The sequence below is a fragment of the Ranitomeya imitator genome, chromosome 2 (genome assembly GCF_032444005.1).
Source record: "Ranitomeya imitator isolate aRanImi1 chromosome 2, aRanImi1.pri, whole genome shotgun sequence".
NCBI classification, from domain to species: domain Eukaryota; kingdom Metazoa; phylum Chordata; class Amphibia; order Anura; family Dendrobatidae; genus Ranitomeya; species Ranitomeya imitator.
Genome location: NC_091283.1, coordinates 825,071,235 through 825,090,249, shown reverse-complemented (window position 1 = coordinate 825,090,249; position 19,015 = coordinate 825,071,235). Strand labels below are relative to the sequence as shown.

The 19,015-nt window shown below is 43.0% G+C and overlaps 1 protein-coding gene across 2 annotated transcripts in view; it reads right to left on the bottom strand.

Annotated features, from left to right (window-relative positions):
• Positions 1-13,762, bottom strand: part of CRTAC1 (cartilage acidic protein 1) — a 693,808-nt gene extending 680,046 nt beyond the window's left edge. The window contains exon 1 of one of the 2 annotated variants that reach the window (XM_069754016.1): positions 13,524-13,762. The gene's annotated coding sequence lies outside the window, so the exon portion shown is untranslated. The remainder of the gene's footprint in view (positions 1-13,523) is intronic. The other variant, XM_069754014.1, reaches the window with a different exon arrangement.
• Positions 13,763-19,015: the final 5,253 nt, after the last annotated feature.

The following is a 19,015-nucleotide window of genomic DNA, read 5'->3' as shown; positions in this document are numbered from 1 at the left end:
TCATGGGATATTTTTCTGCAGAAAAGTCCCACGATAATTAAATCAATGCATTGACACCATGAAGAGCACCATAGATAGATTTTGATCCGTATGTGACATTTCAAATCAAATGTGTCAGTCTTCTTGAGGGTGGTTTCACATTTGCGGTTTTTTTTGCGTTTTTGCGGTAAAAAACGCAAAAAAAAACGCATGCGTTTTTTCCCCTATATTTAACATTAAAAACGCATGCGTTTTTTGTATGCGTTTTGACGCGTTTTTGCAACGTATGCGTTTTTTTCTCCATGCGTTGTGTTGCAGAAATGCAACATGTAGTATTTTTAGTGGCGTTTTTTTTTGCCGCAAAAAAATGCATTGCTGTCTACGTAAACGCATGCGTTTTTAACCACATGCGTTTGCATGCGTTAAAAACGCATGCGTTAAAAAAAAAAAAAAAAAAAACACACTGATAATTCACCCCACACCATAAAATTGATAAAGGGATCCTACCCCTAACCCTAACCCTACCCCTAACCCTAATCCCTTTAAGGGTAGGGTTGGGGTTAGGGGTAGGGTTAGGGTTAGGGTTAGGGGTAGGGTTAGGGTTAGGATCCCTTTAGGGTTAGGGTTAGGATCCCTTTAGGGTTAGGGGTAGGGGTAGGGTTAGGGTTAGGATCCCTTTAGGGTTAGGGTTAGGATCCCTACCCCTAACCCTACCCCTAACCCTAACCCTAGCTCTTTCTGTTTATAGTGGTTTTTTTACTTTATTTTGATGATTGGCAGCTGTCACACATTTATCTGCATGCGTTTAAAAAACGCAAACGCATGAAAAAACGCATGTAAACGCATCAAAACGCTGCTTTTTTTCACCACATGCAAAAAACGCATGCATCAAAAAAACGCAGCGTTTACATGCGTTTTTTCACCATGCGTTTTTTTTTTAAACGCATGCGTTTTGAAACACAAGTGTGAAACTAGCCTTAATGAAGCTATAAAGCTGCGTACTATTCCACATTGGCCAAGACATACCACGTGACTGCGATCGTGGCACTTTGTGATGAATGAAAACTGAATGAAATATATGAATAAATTGACAACTGGATTTTACCGAACCATTGTCAACAGATGTGTCAGGTCATAGTCTGAGACTAGCTCTACTACAGTAGGGGAAGGATAACGCCCAGTTAAACATTTCCATACATTTCCAGGAGGAATAAAAGAGGAACAGCACAATGACAAACGTAAAATAAAGATGATCCAGAATTGTTATTTCAGCAGGAATAAAAGTATTTGTAAATATGAGAATGTCAATGGAACTGAATGTGAGTGCCCAGCTTTGCTCCCCATCTTACTGCTTTCATCGTAAATAATAATAATTATTATAACTATTACTATTATTATTAATATTTAAAAAATAATAAAATATTGCTAAAAAATCTATATAGGGGTCATAGCTTTGGGCTCAAAGGAACGAGGTTCATAAGCAAACTCCCCTTCGTTCTAACCACATTGTGCATAGAGAAAAAGCTGACGGTCAGTGACTGGAGCGATGGGAAGGGCAGACGAAGGCCATGATTTACTAATATCATTGCACTCTTTGCTGCAGAGCTGGCCTCATGCTGCACAAATTAACTCCTAAGCCACAGATGTCAGCACGCATGTCATTACACAGAGCATTCATTACCCTTTACATCAGTGATTTATTTTTTGCAGCCATCACTGGGAGAGCGTAGTAGACTACTATGTACAACACAGCTCCTATTGACTTCAATAACAAACCACATGTAGTAAGAGCTGAGGCTCCTCCTGTTGGTGCTTTATGAAAGCGTTATTACTTACCTTTATAATCACACATGTATCACAAAAGCCAAAAATAAATCCTAAAAACGATCAAAAAAGCACTAATCGCTTTAAAAATGTTTTTAAAAAAGTATACATATATGCTAGCCACCTTAGGGAGAGACCCAAGTTGGGCTAAATGTAGCGGGACGAAAGAGACCGAAAAGCCCTCTACTTAAAGGAAATACATAGTGGATGCTTTCCTGAAACGGAAAGTACTTGCAAGCAGCATAATACAAAGAATAGCAGGTTTACCCAGAATCCTTTGCAGTAGGCGGAGCTATGCAAATCATCTCTTTCCACCCCTGTCTAATCCACAGCGCTTGGAACCGCCAAGCGTGCAATGCTGCGGATTAGTTTCTAAATTTAAAAAAGTAGACATTTACTTGGAGCCATATTCAAGGTGTTACCAGTCTCAGTTCCATTGCTGAGCCTTCTCTTCTTCTGCATGGCCATTTATAAGCCCAGATCTGGTGGCAGGACACTGCCTGGGTATTCAGGTAGTTGGTGTTGATGCAGCTACTTTGCTCTACTATCCATCCACATTCCAGCTTTGCTCCATCTGGTGTCCACTACAGCAACCCCACCATTCCAGTTCTGCTATAGCCAATCTCCACAACGACAGCTCTGCTGTTCCAGCTCCTCTACAACTAGTCTCCATTACAGCTCCACTGTTCCAGACTGCTGAATCCAGTCTCAATTAAACCTCCTCTACAGTCTCCTCTGCGAAAACTCAAACAGTTCAAACTCTTCTACACTCACGTCTTCACTAAAGCAACTCCATTGTTCCAGTCCTGCTACAACTAGTCTTCACTTCAAGTACTCCGCTGTTCCAGCTGGGATACATTTAGTCTCCTGTACAATAACTCTGCTGTTGTAGCTCTGATTCATCTAATCTCCACTATAACAACTCCACTGTTTCAGCGCTGAAACATTTAGTCTCTACTACAACAACTCCTTTGTTCCAGTTCTGCTACATCTAGTCTCCATTACAACTCTGCTGTTCCTCTGGTCCCCACTACATCTCTGCTGTTTCAGCTCTAATACATCTGGTCGCCACTACAACAACTCTTCTGTTCCAGTTCTGATACTGCTGGTCCCCACTACAACAACTCTGCTGTTCCAGCTCTGATACATCTGGTCTCCACTACAATTCCACTATTCCAGCTCTAATACATCTGGTCGCCACTACAACAACTCTGCTGTTCCAGCTCTAATACATCTGGTCGCCACTACAACAACTCTACTGTTCCAGCTTTGATACCTCTAGTACCCACTAAAACAACTCTGCTGTTCCAGTTCTGATACCGCTGGTCCCCACTACAACAAATCTGCTGTTCCAGCTTTGATACCTCTGGTACCTACTAAAACAACTCTGCTGTTCCAGTTCTGATACATCTGGTCGCCACTACAACAACTCTACTATTCCCAACTCTACTGTTCCACCTCTGATACCTCTGGTCTCCACTAAAACAACTCTGCTGTTCCAGCTCTGATACCTCTGGTTCCCACTACATCTCTGCTGTTCCAGCTCTAATACATCTGGTTGCCACTACAACAACTCTACTCTTCCAGCTCTGATACCTCTGGTCCCCACTACAACAACTCTGCTGTTTCAGTTCTGATACATCTGGTCACCACTACAACAACTCTGCTGTTCCAGTTCCGATACCTCTGGTCCCCACTACAACAACTCTGCTATTCCAGCTCTGATACATCTGTTCTCCACTATAACAACAACTACACTATTCCAGTTTTGTTACATTTACTCTGTTCAGCCCTGATACATCAGTTCATCTTCACTACTGCAACTCGCTACATCTTTGACACCGCTGTAACCATTTCAATCGCCCTACTACACCAGCGCCACATGTCCAGGCTGCTAAAAATCTGCTGTCACCCAGACCAAAGGCTTCAAGGATCCACCTCACCAGGTGAAAAAAAATGAGATATAAAATAAACCCTGTCTCAGTAGACATCCAGATACAGCATGTTCTTATAATTTCACATCTTATATGACCTTCATGATTCCGTACATTTCTATATAAAGATAGCTTCCGTGATGTTGGTGGAAACATTGCGAGGTGTTAGATTCTCTAACCGCTGCTGTTGCTGGAGCCAGGGCAAGCAGAGATACAGCATATGGCGGTTTTTTAATGTCACACGCTTTATTGTCGGCTTTGCATTTTACTCTGTGCAATACAATGGTGTAGGGAAGTGATTAGATTCTTGTGCCAATATCTTGACTGCTGGTGTCACCTCATGCCCTCAGCTCTTTTCCAAATTCTTCCTGTCGCCCGGCATCATTAGATATGTTAATTATTAATTATCGCTAAAAGCAGTATTGCTGCATTGCTATTCCTGATCTACAGTTATCTCTTTTCCCCTTTCATTCTGAAACTCGATCTGTTCACGCACTGATTGGACTCGTTCCCCTCCCTCCAGCGCTCGGCGCACTTCTCTACCTGCCGCAGATACATTCTGGAAATGAAGACACAGGCGCTTAGCGGACCGCACTTCAGACTTAATCTTCCTCGACTGTTTCCAGAAAAGATGAAAGCTCAGTCCGCAACTACTCATGTAACCTTGCCTGTGTCTGTTTAACAGAAAACAACACGGAAAAGGCCTATTTTGGCAGCGAGGATTATTTCAACTTGAACCAATTTTGAGAGCAAGAAACAAATGTTCAAAATAATGCCAGGCACAAGAAAAACCCATTATAGGGAAACATCTCACTGCATTTGGATTTGGAATCCATGGCTGCTTTCTTCTAAAAACAGCACCAGACCTGTCCAAAGCTTGTATGTAGTTGTCACGTACCCACATCTCAGCATGCGACTTGGGGTTGCGCCTGCAAGGGTTATTCTATCTCCCCTATCTCAATCCAGCATTCAACCTCTGTCCTATGCTGTAATGGGAGCATAAATCACACACCGACCCATGTCACGCACCCGCTCATACACGCTGCCACCACTCACCGAACACACGGGCTATGAGCCCCGGAAATATTACTACTACTAACTGCCAATCATAAGGCTCACACAGTTTAAGGCTATGGATTCTTTAGAACATGCAAGGTTCAACTTGTTAAAGTTTTATGCTTTAATACAAAAAGGTACAGTGCTTACAATAAAAAGGGTATAAAAATATGGTAATAAAAAGACATACAAATATGCAAAACAGTTATAAAAGTAAACGGGAGAAAACTTACAGAAATATCTAACTTTGTAGCCTGCCTTCTGCTCCCTGAGGGGGGGATGAATATAGACTGGAACACATCAGCTTGGCTGCCCCTCCATCTGTGAACACTCCCCTTTGTGTGTAGGTCTAATTTATAGAGTCACCCTGGAGGTCAAATTTCTAGACCAGCCTCTCATGTTAATATTTATAATTGCTTGTTTGTGACTGGACCGTGAACACCCCATCAATGAATATATTATTTCCTCTTAAATTCTCTGTGTAACTTTCTCACAGATAGATCGTGTCAGGCTGTAATTGACATCTCTCTTCAAAAGAGACAGAAGGTGTGAAACACTTCCGCTTCCTGGTTCTTAGCAAGGCCCCCTGGCGAGATTGGAGACAGTAGACTACTTTCTCAGGATAACATATGCTGTGACCCCTGTGAGACCTTTAGTCTCAGGACAGATGTTAAATTACTGCTAGTCACCCATATATACCTATACATATTTCGCTGCAGTAGTATTGTAGCTCAGTTCCATTCACTTTAGTGAAATACCAGACATAACCTGTGGATATATTTAGTACTGTTTTTGGAGGAAAGAAGCAATTTTTTTTTCTAACATTCAACCCCTTTATCCCAAAATGTACTAATAGAGATTGGCAAACAACCCTATCCTATTCACCAATATATCCATTTATATTATCAAAGGGTAAAAGTTGGAAGTGAACACTACCTTGCTGATCTTGAGGATTGGCATGTATCTAAACAACGAGACACCCAATGATATCGGCAAGAGGGCTCCAAAATGCCATCAAAATGCAACCAACACTCTTGTTAATTTTCTATGGGACTCTACTTGGTCGCTATAGATCCTTTGCAATGTGGCATTTGAAGCTCTGTGTCATGGGGATACCGTGACAGAGAGAGGCCAGAAGATTGCGGCATCTGGATACACAAAGTCCTGCAAGTATTAGATCTGCTTGTGCTTCCTTTTAGCAGTACAGGTCTTCCTTGCTCTGTTATTGCAAGGATTAATCAGTTCTACCTATCTCCTGGAGCTCTCCATCCTGAATTGTCTCAGCTGTTCTGTGTTTGCCACTCCTCTCAGGCTGCCACCAGGAATTTATGGGCCCCATACTGGCAAAATTTTCAGGCCCCCTTGACACTCTGCTCAGGCTCCGCCTCCACCTCTCAAACCTTCCACAGTCCCACCGCCCACTCTAGGAAAAACTCCACTTCTGCACCATGTCCTCACCAATCAAACACTAACAGTTCCCATCGAACACCAGATCACATGCATGGTCATCAGATTTAAAAAAGATCTTTTCAGTCGCCACCACAACATGGTAGACTCTTTTGGCCAGGCCCTATTCTACTCTAGCCTATTAAATATTTCTTAAAATATCCAATACTCTCTTTGGTATATTTTTCTTTATTTTTCTTTAAGGGAATGTGACACATACATTTTTTAAAATGACCAATAATACCACATACAGGGCACAAATGCCGTCATACCATGACCAGACTACATACTATCACCACATAGTGACCAAATAATATCACATACAACTGAGAAACATCGCTTCGCCATGACCAAAGCACATATTACCATTACATACTGACAGAATACAAAAAATTGATCTTTAATAAATAAACACAATACTAATATTACCATAAGTGCCATTATACACTCGGAGCTTTGCACTTAGTATACAGTGTATAGTGTAAGTGTACAGGTAAAATACATTGATCACCACTGACATTATACACAGGAGCTTTGTATATAGTGCCATTTAATTAGTTAAATTCAATCGACCATTGGAAATGTAAATTGTAATCCCCCACTGAGCCCCCAGTAACAAAAAAATAGACACTTTCCCCACACAATGAATATATAAATTAATTAGCACCTGTACTCCTTTGCCCAATTCATTATGAGTCACACTCCTGTATCCTCAATGCGTCCCACTCTGTACCTCCCACTCCCCCAATTCATTATGTTCATAGGCCCCTTCCGCCCCAAATTCATTATATCATATACACTCTCTTTTTCCCTCCCTCAATTCATCATCATTTGTTGTCTCCCATCCTCAGTTCATTATTATTTGCTGTCCCCATCTCCCCCCAGGCTCAGTTCATCATGATTTGCTCTCCCCCACCCTCAATTCATCATTTGCTCTCCCCCACCCTCAAATCATTCTCATTGCTATACACTCCTCCCAATTCATGATCATTTGCTCCACCCACCCTCAATTCATTATCATTTGCTGTTCCCCTCCCTCAATTCATCATTATTTGCTCTCCCTCCACTCTCTAGTCGTCATTCACTGACCCCACCCCCCTTCATTTCATCATTTGCTCTCACCACCTCCCACCTTCAATACATAATTTGCTGTCCCCCCATAACCCACCCTCAATTCATCATTTGCTGGCCCCCATCCCCCACTCTCAATTCATTATCATTTGCTTTCGCCCAACGCCCAGTCTCAATACATGATCATTTGCTCAATACATGATCATCGTTTGCTCCTCCGCACCCTCAATTCAGCATTTTCTTGCCACCCCACCTTCAAATTATTATAATTTGCTCTCACACCCACAGGCTCAAATCATCATCATTTGCTCTCCTCCCATCCTCAATTCAGCACCCTCAATTCATTATCATTTGATGAACTCACCCTCAATTCATCATTATTTGCTTCCCGCACCCTCAAGTCATCATTTGCTCTCCCCACCCCCCTTCAATTCATCATTTGCTGTCCCCAACCCCCCGCCCTCAATTCACTAGTTGCTGCCTCCTGTCTCCCACCCTCAATTCATTATCATTTGCTCTCCCCTCTAAGCACAATTCATTATCATTTCCTGTATCCCACCCTCAATTCATCGTTATTTGCTCTCCTCACCCCCACCTTCAATTCATCACTTGTTCTTCGAACCCCCACCCTAAATTCATGGTTTGCTGTCCCCGTCTCCCACTCTCAATTTATCATTTGCTGCCCCCTATCCCACATAACCAATTCATCATTATTTGTGCTCCCCCACCTCAATACATCATCATTCACTGTCCCTCACCCTCAATTCATCATCATTTGCTCCCCAAAACCCATTGAATTCATTTTCTAAAAAAAAACTAAAAAAAATGTCACACTTACCTTTCATGTGCAGCTCCACTTGTGGATTGTTATCGTTGTGAGGGGCTCATGTACATGCCAGTGCGTACATGATGAAGTCATCACATACACACCGTCACCAGCAGGTCACAGAAGAGGAGGAAGGACTCCCTTGGAACTGCGGGGCCGTTCAACTTAGACAGCCGGGAAGGGTCAAGAAGGCTCCTTTTATTTTACCCTGGGGCCCGGTGAGCAGAAGCACAAGAGAGCCAGAGGGTGGGCCCTGACCCCTCTTTACTTCTGTTCACCAGGCCCAATACACTAGTAAGGGCAGTATTTTTTCACCCCATATTAATTATTATGCTCTGAGGCATAATAAGAAGCAACTTCTAGCATAACTTCCATGTTAAATGAATTGTTCCCCTAATTTGAAGTTGAATCATGGCACTATACATAAATGGAGAGTTCTTTTACAGATTTTACATTATAGTCCAGGATCTTTAAAGTACACCCCTGTATTGGTCGATTTTATTATTAAATTTCACTTTATAAAACCCAGTTTTATAAACTTTGTTAATCAATTCAGGGTTAACAATGGATGTCGTCTGTTCAGGATGCGTTTGCAATAGCAGGGAGAGACTTGGAAAGCATCTTTTACTGTGGAGGATCTTTCTAGTGTAATACCTAATATCCCCTGTGGTGGCAGTGTAGGAAAGTTGAAAACTTACTGTCAGCTTTCTGTAGATGTTGCAGCTGATCACTGGGGTCTAAGCATCGGGAAACTTTGTTATTAGCCTATTTTCAGGGCATCCTAAGGATAGGTCCCCAGTTTCAAAATAGTGGACAACCCCTTTAATTCAATGGCATATAATAGGTTTAATAATGCACTTTTCCACTACTAGCATGCAGGATCGTATGGAACATGCATTAGGCCTAATCTCATAAATTTCAGAAGTACAAAACAAGAGTAAAATCTGATAATTCTGTGGATATGATCTTTGGAGAGCAGGCGCAAAGCGGCCGTTCTAATAAGGGATATTTTTTCTATGATAATTCCACTTTAAGGTTGCAATGTGTTCCAATTACCTGCCCGGGCTTCAATGTGAACAGTGTCGTAAAAATCAATAGATTTGTTAATAAATCCCTATAGAGCTGTGGCTGGTCTGAAAAGGGAACTGACGGAGCGCTGCAAAATGTAAGGCGCCCTCAAGAGCATCTTTAATCACCCTCATTGGCTCTGCACGGACACACATCTTCATTCACTTCATGGTGACACGTCCTCCAAAGGTTACAGTCCTACAAAAGGATTCTGGGATATTATTAATGGTGTCATTCCTGTACAGATCACCAATTCTCCTTGCACAGCCTGTCTGTTGTGGATCCATCCATATGCAAACAGAATATACTACACATATACACAACCTCACGTACTTAAAAAACATACAAGTTCGCATATAAATGTGCAAACCCATATGCACACATGAAATTCACACATTTAATATACATACAAAGTAACATACACGTAGAAATATACACTGACATATACATATACAGACAAAATAATTTACAAAATGCACACAATCATATACATAGGCAACACAAATGCACACATACACTATAAGGCTGCACGTACGGTATGTGGACACTTAAGCATCACACTTATGTCAGCCTATTGGACATCCTATTCTAAAACCATGGATATCCTCCACTCTTCTGGGGAGACTTCCACTATATTTTGGTGTATATCAGTTTTTCATGTCTCATCTGGTAAAATGGATCCTCAAGGCACTTAATGCAAATCAATAGCTGTTATGCAGCACGTACAGATTGAGTCGGCGCACAGGATGATCCAGCTGGAACTACAGAGGCAGACGTAGCAGAACCGCAACTGGAGGAGCAGAACTGGACTCCTGGAGGCCGATGAGGCAATGATGAAGGTAGAGTAGCAGACATAGCAGAATTGTAAACCACGAAGAAGCCGAGTACACAAAGAAATGAAGAAGACGTGTAACAAAGCTGAGTTGCAGAAGGAATTTGGAAGCAGAGTTAGTCTGGTGGACTAGCAGAGTTGACACATTTTTTGAGGAATAGGAACAGCTGAGCTACATAGGAGGTTCAAAAGTTGTGATATTCAGTAGCAGAGTAAACTCAGTGATGTAGCAGGGCCGTATTTGCAATATTGTAGAGTCCAATATTGTAGACCTGGCATGGCAGAATAGCAGACTTGATAAGAAGTCCATAATATCGGCATAAGCACCACCTACTTGAATACTCAGGCACAATCCTGCTATCTAAGCCAGCCTATAGTGCTTAAAAGTGTGACATTATAGGAGTACATCGTGATGATGCAGCAACCTCTGCTGCACAAATGAGCAAAGAGAGATGGCCAAAAAATTGGAAGCTGCAATGATTGAGCCCAAACAGTCGACATAATTTGCAGTCATTCAGGCAGAAAATCATGGGATCAATCATTAATCTTGACGGCACAACACTGGTGTTCCGTTTCCTCCCAGAGGTGCTGAACTGGGGTGAGGAGCAACAACTAGAGATTTTCCACATGTAACGCATCACCCCTTCCTTTATGAAGCTCGCCCTGCACACATGGGCTTAGTAATGCCGAAGTGGGAAAGAACCTACCTCGAAAGTTGGAGGGTACAATTGTGTAAATGTTGCCCTTTTTCCAGGAAGTAAGGGATCAATTTCCAAGAATCATCCACATGCTATCTTCATCTTCTCTGCTATACTACATTTTACAGGAGATACTATATATTTTTTGGCACCTAGCATTTCTCTCTGAATCTGTCAATCTCAAAATCATCCATCAGACTGTAAGATAGTGATATTGGAGACATCACTACAGAGGACACGTTTCCACTGCTCTATAGTCCATAGTGCTTTACACCACCATGTGCCATGCGCTAATGAATATACAGCAGTCAGACGATGGCGCGATTCTCAAAGGTCTAGGGTGCGTTTGACAAGAGTCTCTATTACTTGACGTGCATGGTCAACAACAGTGCTCTTACTAAAATAGAGCTTTGTTATTGTCTCTCTCTGCCCTAAATGGACCTTGTGTCTTTCCAAGTGTCTGCTACCTCCTCCTCTAGGTGGACAACCTGCCTCCACAGGCACCTCATTCTACACTGCCGTTTACAGCCCTGTACACACTTATTCAGCTTTTCTGGCTCTGCACAACCCCGAGGCAGCACATTATAGACCCAGTCTAAACCCTGTGTCCCTCTTGGGCCCGACCCACTGGCTCAGGCCCTGGGAAACCCACTATTTCTCAACGCGTTTGCCCACAATGCCAACCAAACATCCAACAAAGGTTCTGACTCCAACCTAGACTTTCTTGGTACTATTTCCCTGCTCATCAGAAGCTACAGTATAGAATATCGTCCTCAGGTCCTTTATTCCTTTATGTCATCAGCAGGGTTCCAAGATGACCCGGCGATGAAAATAAAATAAGCAAAAACTGAATTTTATTTAATAATTTATTTTTCTCCCTGATTTTTGAATTTACTAATAGGAAGGTGACAGGTGCAGGTGTTTGTTATAAAAATGAATGACTACGTAATCTTATACAAGTATGTGCTGATGTGAGAAATGTATAATCAGCAGGTGGGTCACAATCAACACAATAAGAAGACATGAAAGTCTAAGTAGTCACTTATCAGCGACCTCACATCAGATATTTACCTGCAGGTGATGTTAAACTTTTTTCTCTACACACGCCAGAGATCTTGATATACAATCGAAAAATACAAGACATTGGAAAGAAGATGACGATAATACATGAGCCATAGAGCTTTATTGTGAAGGGAGGCAGCATGGTCCTAAATGTGGCAGCCAGGGTCGTACTTGTGTCCAGCCATTACACCGATGTCTCTATCCTGTGCCAATCATTTCACTGGTTGCCAATCCACTGCAGAATATAATAGCAACTTATTCTGTACCCCCTACATCTCCTCCCTTATCTCTATCAATCACCCTACCCGTGCTCTCCACTCCACAACTGATCTAAAGGTACCGTTACACTAAACGACTTACCAACGATCACGACCAGCGATACGACCTGGCTGTGATTGTTGGTAAGTCGTTGTGTGGTCGCTGGGGAGCTGTCACACAGACCGCTCTCTCCAGCGACCAACGATCAGGGTAACGACTTCGGCATCGTTGAAACTGTCTTCAACGATGACTAAGTCCCCGAGTAACCAGGGTAAACATCGGGTTACTAAGTGCAGGGCCGCGCTTAGTAACCCGATATTTATCCTGGTTACCATTGTAAAAGTAAAAAAAAAAAACACTACATACTCACATTCCGATGTCTGTCACGTCCCCCGCCGTCAGCTTCCCACACTGACTGTGTCAGCGCCAGCCGTAAAGCAGAGCACAGCGGCGACGTCACCACTGTGCTCTGCTTTACGGCCGGCGCTGACAGTCAGTGCAGGGAAGCTGACGCCGGGGGACGTGACAGACATCGGAATGTAAGTATGTAGTGTTTTTTTTTTTACTTTTACAATGGTAACCAGGGTAAATATCGGGTTACTAAGTGCGGCCATGCGGTTAGTAACCCGATGTTTACCCTGGTTACAAGTGAACACATCGCTGGATCGGCGTCACACAAGCCGATCCAGCGATGACAGCGGGTGATCAGCGCCCAAAAAAAGGTCCTGATCATTCCCCAACGACCAACGATCTCCCAGCAGGGGCCTGATCGTTGGTCGCTGTCATACATAACGAGATCGTTAGCGGGATCGTTGCTACGCCACAAAAAGCGTGACGTTGCAACGATATCGTTAACGAAATCGTTATGTGTGAAGGTACCTTAAGACTAACATCCTCTGTAATCTAAACCTCACACTTCCGGATCCAAGACTTCTCTTGTGCTGCACCAGTTTTCTGGAATGCAATCCGATTAATACCTAGCCCACACATTTTTAAAAGTGCTTTAAAAGCAAATTTTTTTAGTCAAGTCTATCACCTAACTAAACTACTAGTCTTACTCTTCTCTCTTTCTAAATGTTTCTCAGAATCTGGTCCCTCCTATTCATTTGTTGCCACGTGCTCCATGCACCCAGTAGCACTTGGTAACTGTATCTAAATATTGGGGATATAATTAAGCACACCAGTAGCGCTTCAGAAACTGTGAATCCTGCAGCGGATACAAATACAGTGGCACCCTTCTGTATTAGTAGCTATAAACAGGTATATATATAAAAATAATCCGCGCTGGGTTCTCCAGTTTTGTGACCACTAAATACCTCCAAAAAAACAATAAATATTTGCACCTTTTATATGACAATAAAAAACTATTAAAAAATAATAAGTTTGTGCTGTGTTTTAAAATAGCTCCACCGTGGAGCACAACATTACCATAAGGAAATTCTGAGCGAGATAATAAATTGATTTTTTACCTAGTGCGGTATAGTCGATAATATCCACAGTTCCCTTTAGTCGGTCTTTGTAAAAGTCCAAATGTGGAAAAATGCGGCTTCGGTGGAGTTTTTTTTTTTTCCTCTTTTGCTTTCACGTGAGCGGGCTCCAGGCAGTGCCCCGGCCGGCGGCAAACAGCCCTATGCTCGCTCACTGCTAGTAGCGACTAAGCGCTGTTGTGCAGCTCTCGGTTCTCTGCCTCTGCAGGACCTTGCGTGACGTCACGGTCATGTGATTGCTCACGTGACTTGCTACAGATAGCGCGGTGGACCAATTTCCTACTAGTTTCAGAATAGGACGTATTCCTTCATCAGGGATGAATACGTCCTATTCCGAAACTAGTAGGAAAAAAAAAAACTCCACCGAAGCCGCATTTTTCCACATTTGGACTTTTACAAAGACCGACTAAAGGGAACTGTGGATATTATCGACTATACCGCACTAGGTAAAAAATCAATTTATTATCTCGCTCAGAATTTCCTTATGGTAATGTTGTGCTCCACGGTTGAGCTATTTTAAAACACAGCACAAACTTATTATTTTTTAATAGTTTTTTATTGTCATATAAAAGGTGCAAATATTTGTTTTTTGGAGGTATTTAGTGGTCACAAAACTGGAGAACCCAGCGCGGATTATTTTTATATATATACCTGTATCTAAATATTGTTGGGTGACTGGATCACACAGTTTATATGAAATGCCCTATTTTTATAATGATGGCTGGACCATACCTAACAAGCATGTTCTACCTATTATGTCCCCCTATTTCCTTACAGATTGTAAGCTTGTGAGCAGGACCCTCACTCCTCCTGTAACTGTTGAACTACAGAGCGGAAAATAAGTATTTGAGACACTGCCGATTTAGCGAGTTTTCCCACCTACAAACAATGGAGGGTCTGTAATTTTTATCGTAGGTACACTTCACCTGTGAGAGACAGAATCTAAAAATAAAAAACAGAAAATCACATTGTATGATTTTTACAGAATTAACTTGCATTTTATTTCATGAAAAAAAGTATTTGATACAAAAGAAAAACAGAACTTAATATTTGGTGCAGAAACCTTTGTTTGCAATTACAGAGGTCAGACGTTTCCTGTAGCTCTTGACCAAGTTTGCACACTCTGCAGCAGGGATTTTGGCCCCCTCCTCCATACAGATCTTCCCCAGACCTTTCAGATTTCGGGATTGTCACTGGGCAACACTGAGTTTCAGCTCCCTCCAAAGATTGTCTATTGGGTTTAGGTCTGGAGACTGGCTAGGCCACTCCAGGACCTTCTTATGGAGCCGCTCATTAGTTGCCCTGGCTGTGTGGTTCAGATCATTGTCATGCTAGAAGACCCCGGCCACGACCCATCTTCAATACTCTTACTGAGCGAAGGAGGTTGTTGGCCCAAATTTTACCATGCATGACTCTATCCATACTCCCTTCAATACAGTGCAGTCGTCCTGTCCCAATTGCAGAAAATCACCCCCAAAGTATGATGTTTCCCCCACCATGCTTCACGGTTAGGATGGAAGGAAATGAGAACTGCTGCTCTCTCCCTTCCTCCGAATGTATGTGATTCACCTGTAGGAGAAGAGAGTGATGATTGGCCACAGGGATCGCGTGACATTGCTATGCGATCTCTAGGAGAGCCAGTGCTTACATCATTGGAACGGCACCGGAGGTCAATATAGGTGTAATTATTTAACAAAGGGGGGAAACATAGGGATTGAGAAGGGGTTGACCGAATAGTGGACAACCTCTTTAAACTGAGCACCTCTTCTGATTGCTGCTGAACGGATTCTGGAACAGTCTTACTTCTTCTTCTGTGCGCCTCCTTTCCATGTTTCCCGGTAATAATGGTGCACATTTTCCCTTCAACCAACTGGACATATTACTCCCTGTTGGTTGAAAGGAACATTTGCATCTTTATAGCCGAGGTCATAACATTAGCACATAGGGGCACAGAAGAAAAAGGAGAGCAGTTTCAAAATTAGTGGAGTAACCATTTTTACTTTTTTTTCCCCATAAATTAATAGTATATGTGAAAATAAGAAACTTTATAATATATCTTATCAGAGAAATCCGCATCTTTCTCCTTCGGAACTGATCATTCATTCTCATCATTTTCAGCTCATGGGTGAAATCTGTCTTTATTACATATAGATATTCACATTAGTGGAATAGCTGACAGTTGGTGCTCATAAAGGTATATGGAACCTGCAGAGGATTGTCTGTGTCTGTCTCCAACTCCTCCCATCTCCATAGAAATTTATAAGCACCAAGTGTTATCGCCTATCTCAGTAATGTGAAAATCTGTCTTCAATGAATGCAAATTTTGCAGATTTTACCCATGAATTGAAAGTGAAAGATCAGTCCAGGAGGAAAAGGAAGCATATTTCTCTAATAAGATGTATTACATAAGTTGCTTATTTTCATGGGTACTATTCATTTATGAAATAAAAATTGAAATGACGGCTACTCTTTAAATAGAAGAACTATTGGGGAAGATAGTCTTTAAATGATCTGATGTCATCAGAGTGAAGGAGAGGAGATGGGACCTGACAGCTGTCCGAGCTCAGAGCTGGAAACGGGACAGGTAACACTGTACAAGATCTGAGCTGATCACCTGCAAATGCAATTATGGTGACGCTCAAGCATCAGGAGTAACAATAGCTCAGTCTGGAAGCTGTAGACCACACGGACTCACTAAAAGCTGAAGCGACTAGCACATAAAAGCCATCTCCTCTCCGTTGTACCTTTCATTAGAGCTCCAAACTGCCTCTAGAAGTAACATTAACAGAAGAACGGCGCACCAGGACCCCCGTGAAATGGGTTTCCATGGTGGAGCAGCTGCGCGGAAGCTTAAGATCAGCTCGCACAATGCCAGGCATCTGCTGAACTGGTGTAAAGCACGTCATTACTGGACTCTAAAGCAGAGGAGACATCTTCCCTACAGTGATGAATTATGTTTCACTACCATGACGACCTAATGAATGAGTTTGGGTTTGCTGGATGAACGAGGGAAGCTATGTGCCAGAAATCATAGTACCTCCTTTAAAATGTGCTAGGGAACAGTTTTTAATCTCTTTCAGCTGGTTAGTGGGCCAGTTACCTAAGGCTTGCTAATCCACCCAAGAGCTGAATCTCTCCTCATCTCAGCACATCCATAAAACATGACATCACAAGTACATCTCACAAGGGCTACCCTCAAGCTCACAAGCACATCTCACAAGGGCTACCCTCAAGTTCACAAGCACATCTCACAAGGGCTACCCTCAAGCTCACAAGCACATCTCACAAGGGCTACCCTCAAGTTCACAAGTACATCTCACAAGGGCTACCCTCAAGCTCACAAGTACATCTCACAAGGGCTACCCTCAAGCTCACAAGCACATCTCACAAGGGCTACCCTCAAGTTCACAAGCACATCTCACAAGGGCTACCCTCAAGCTCACAAGCACATCTCACAAGGGCTACCCTCAAGTTCACAAGTACATCTCACAAGGGCTACCCTCAAGCTCACAAGCACATCTCACAAAGGTTACACTCAAGCTCACAAGTACATCTCGGGCTACTTTCAAGCTCACAAGCACATCTCACAAGGGCTACTCTCAAGCTGACAAGCACATCTCACAAGGGCTACCCTCAAGCTCACAAGTACATCTCACAAGGGCTACCCTCAAGCTCACAAGTACATCTCACAAGGGCTACCCTCAAGCTCACAAGCACATCTCACAAGGGTTACACTCAAGCTCACAAGTACATCTCACAAGGGCTACCCTCAAGCTCACAAGTACATCTCACAAGGGCTACCCTCAAGCTCACAAGTACATCTCACAAAGGCTACCCTCAAGCTCACAAGTACATCTCACAAGGGCTACCCTCAAGCTCACAAGTACATCTCACAAGGGCTACCCTCAAGCTCACAAGTACATCTCACAAGGGCTACCCTCAAGCTCACAAGTACATCTCACAAGGGCTACCCTCAAGCTCACAAGTACATCTCACAAGGGCTACCCTCAAGCTCACAAGTACATCTCACAAGGGCTACCCTCAAGCTCACAAGTACATCTCACAAGGGCTACCCTCAAGCTCACAAGTACATCTCACAAGGGCTACCCTCAAGCTCACAAGTACATCTCACAAGGGCTACCCTCAAGCTCACAAGCACATCTCACAAGGGCTACTCTCAAGCTCACAAGTACATCTCACAAGGGCTACCCTCAAGCTCATAAGTACATCTCACAAGGGCTACCCTCAAGCTCACAAGCACATCTCACAAGGGCTACTCTCAAGCTCACAAGTACATCTCACAAGGGCTACCCTCAAGCTCAGAAGTACATCTCACAAGGGCTACCCTCAAGCTCACAAGTACATCTCACAAGGGCTACCCTCAAGCTCACAAGTACATCTCACAAGGGCTACCTTCAAGCTCACAAGTACATCTCACAAGGGCTACCCTCAAGCTCACAAGCACATCTCACAAGGGCTACCCTCAAGCTCACAAGTACATCTCACAAGGGCTACCCTCAAGCTCACAAGCACATCTCACAAGGGCTACTCTCAAGCTCACAAGTACATCTCACAAGGGCTACCCTCAAGCTCACAAGTACATCTCACAAGGGCTACTCTCAAGCTCACAAGTACATCTCACAAGGGCTACCCTCAAGCTCAATCACATCTCACAAGGGCTACCCTCAAGCTCACAAGCACATCTCACAAGGGCTACCCTCAAGTTCACAAGTACATCTCACAAGGGCTACCCTCAAGCTCACAAGCACATCTCACAAGGGTTAAACTCAAGCTCACAAGTACATCTCACAAGGGATATCCTCAAGCTCACAAGGGCTCACCACAATCACTTTACCATCCGCATGTATTTATTCATCAACACCACCCTTTACAGACTCATCTGAGGTTTCCTATAAGTTCTCTTTTTGGGCAAACATCCAGACCTCCAACCCAATACTTTTCTTTCCCCAACAATTGGGACATCTGCTTGCCAGGTGACCTAAGTAACTGGCTTAGTGATAGAAAGCAGAGGGTGGTTATAAATGGTATAGTCTCTAACTGGGTCGCTGTGACCAGTGGGGTACCGCAGGGGTCAGTATTGGGACCTGTTCTCTTCAACATATTCATTAATGATCTGGTAGAAGGTTTACACAGTAAAATATCGATATTTGCAGATGATACAAAACTATGTAAAGCAGTTAATACAAGAGAAGATAGTATTCTGCTACAGATGGATCTGGATAAGTTGGAAACTTGGGCTGAAAGGTGGCAGATGAGGTTTAACAATGATAAATGTAAGGTTATACACATGGGAAGAAGGAATCAATATCACCATTACACACTGAATGGGAAACCACTGGGTAAATCTGACAGGGAGAAGGACTTGGGGATCCTAGTTAATGATAAACTTACCTGGAGCAGCCAGTGCCAGGCAGCAGCTGCCAAGGCAAACAGGATCATGGGGTGCATTAAAA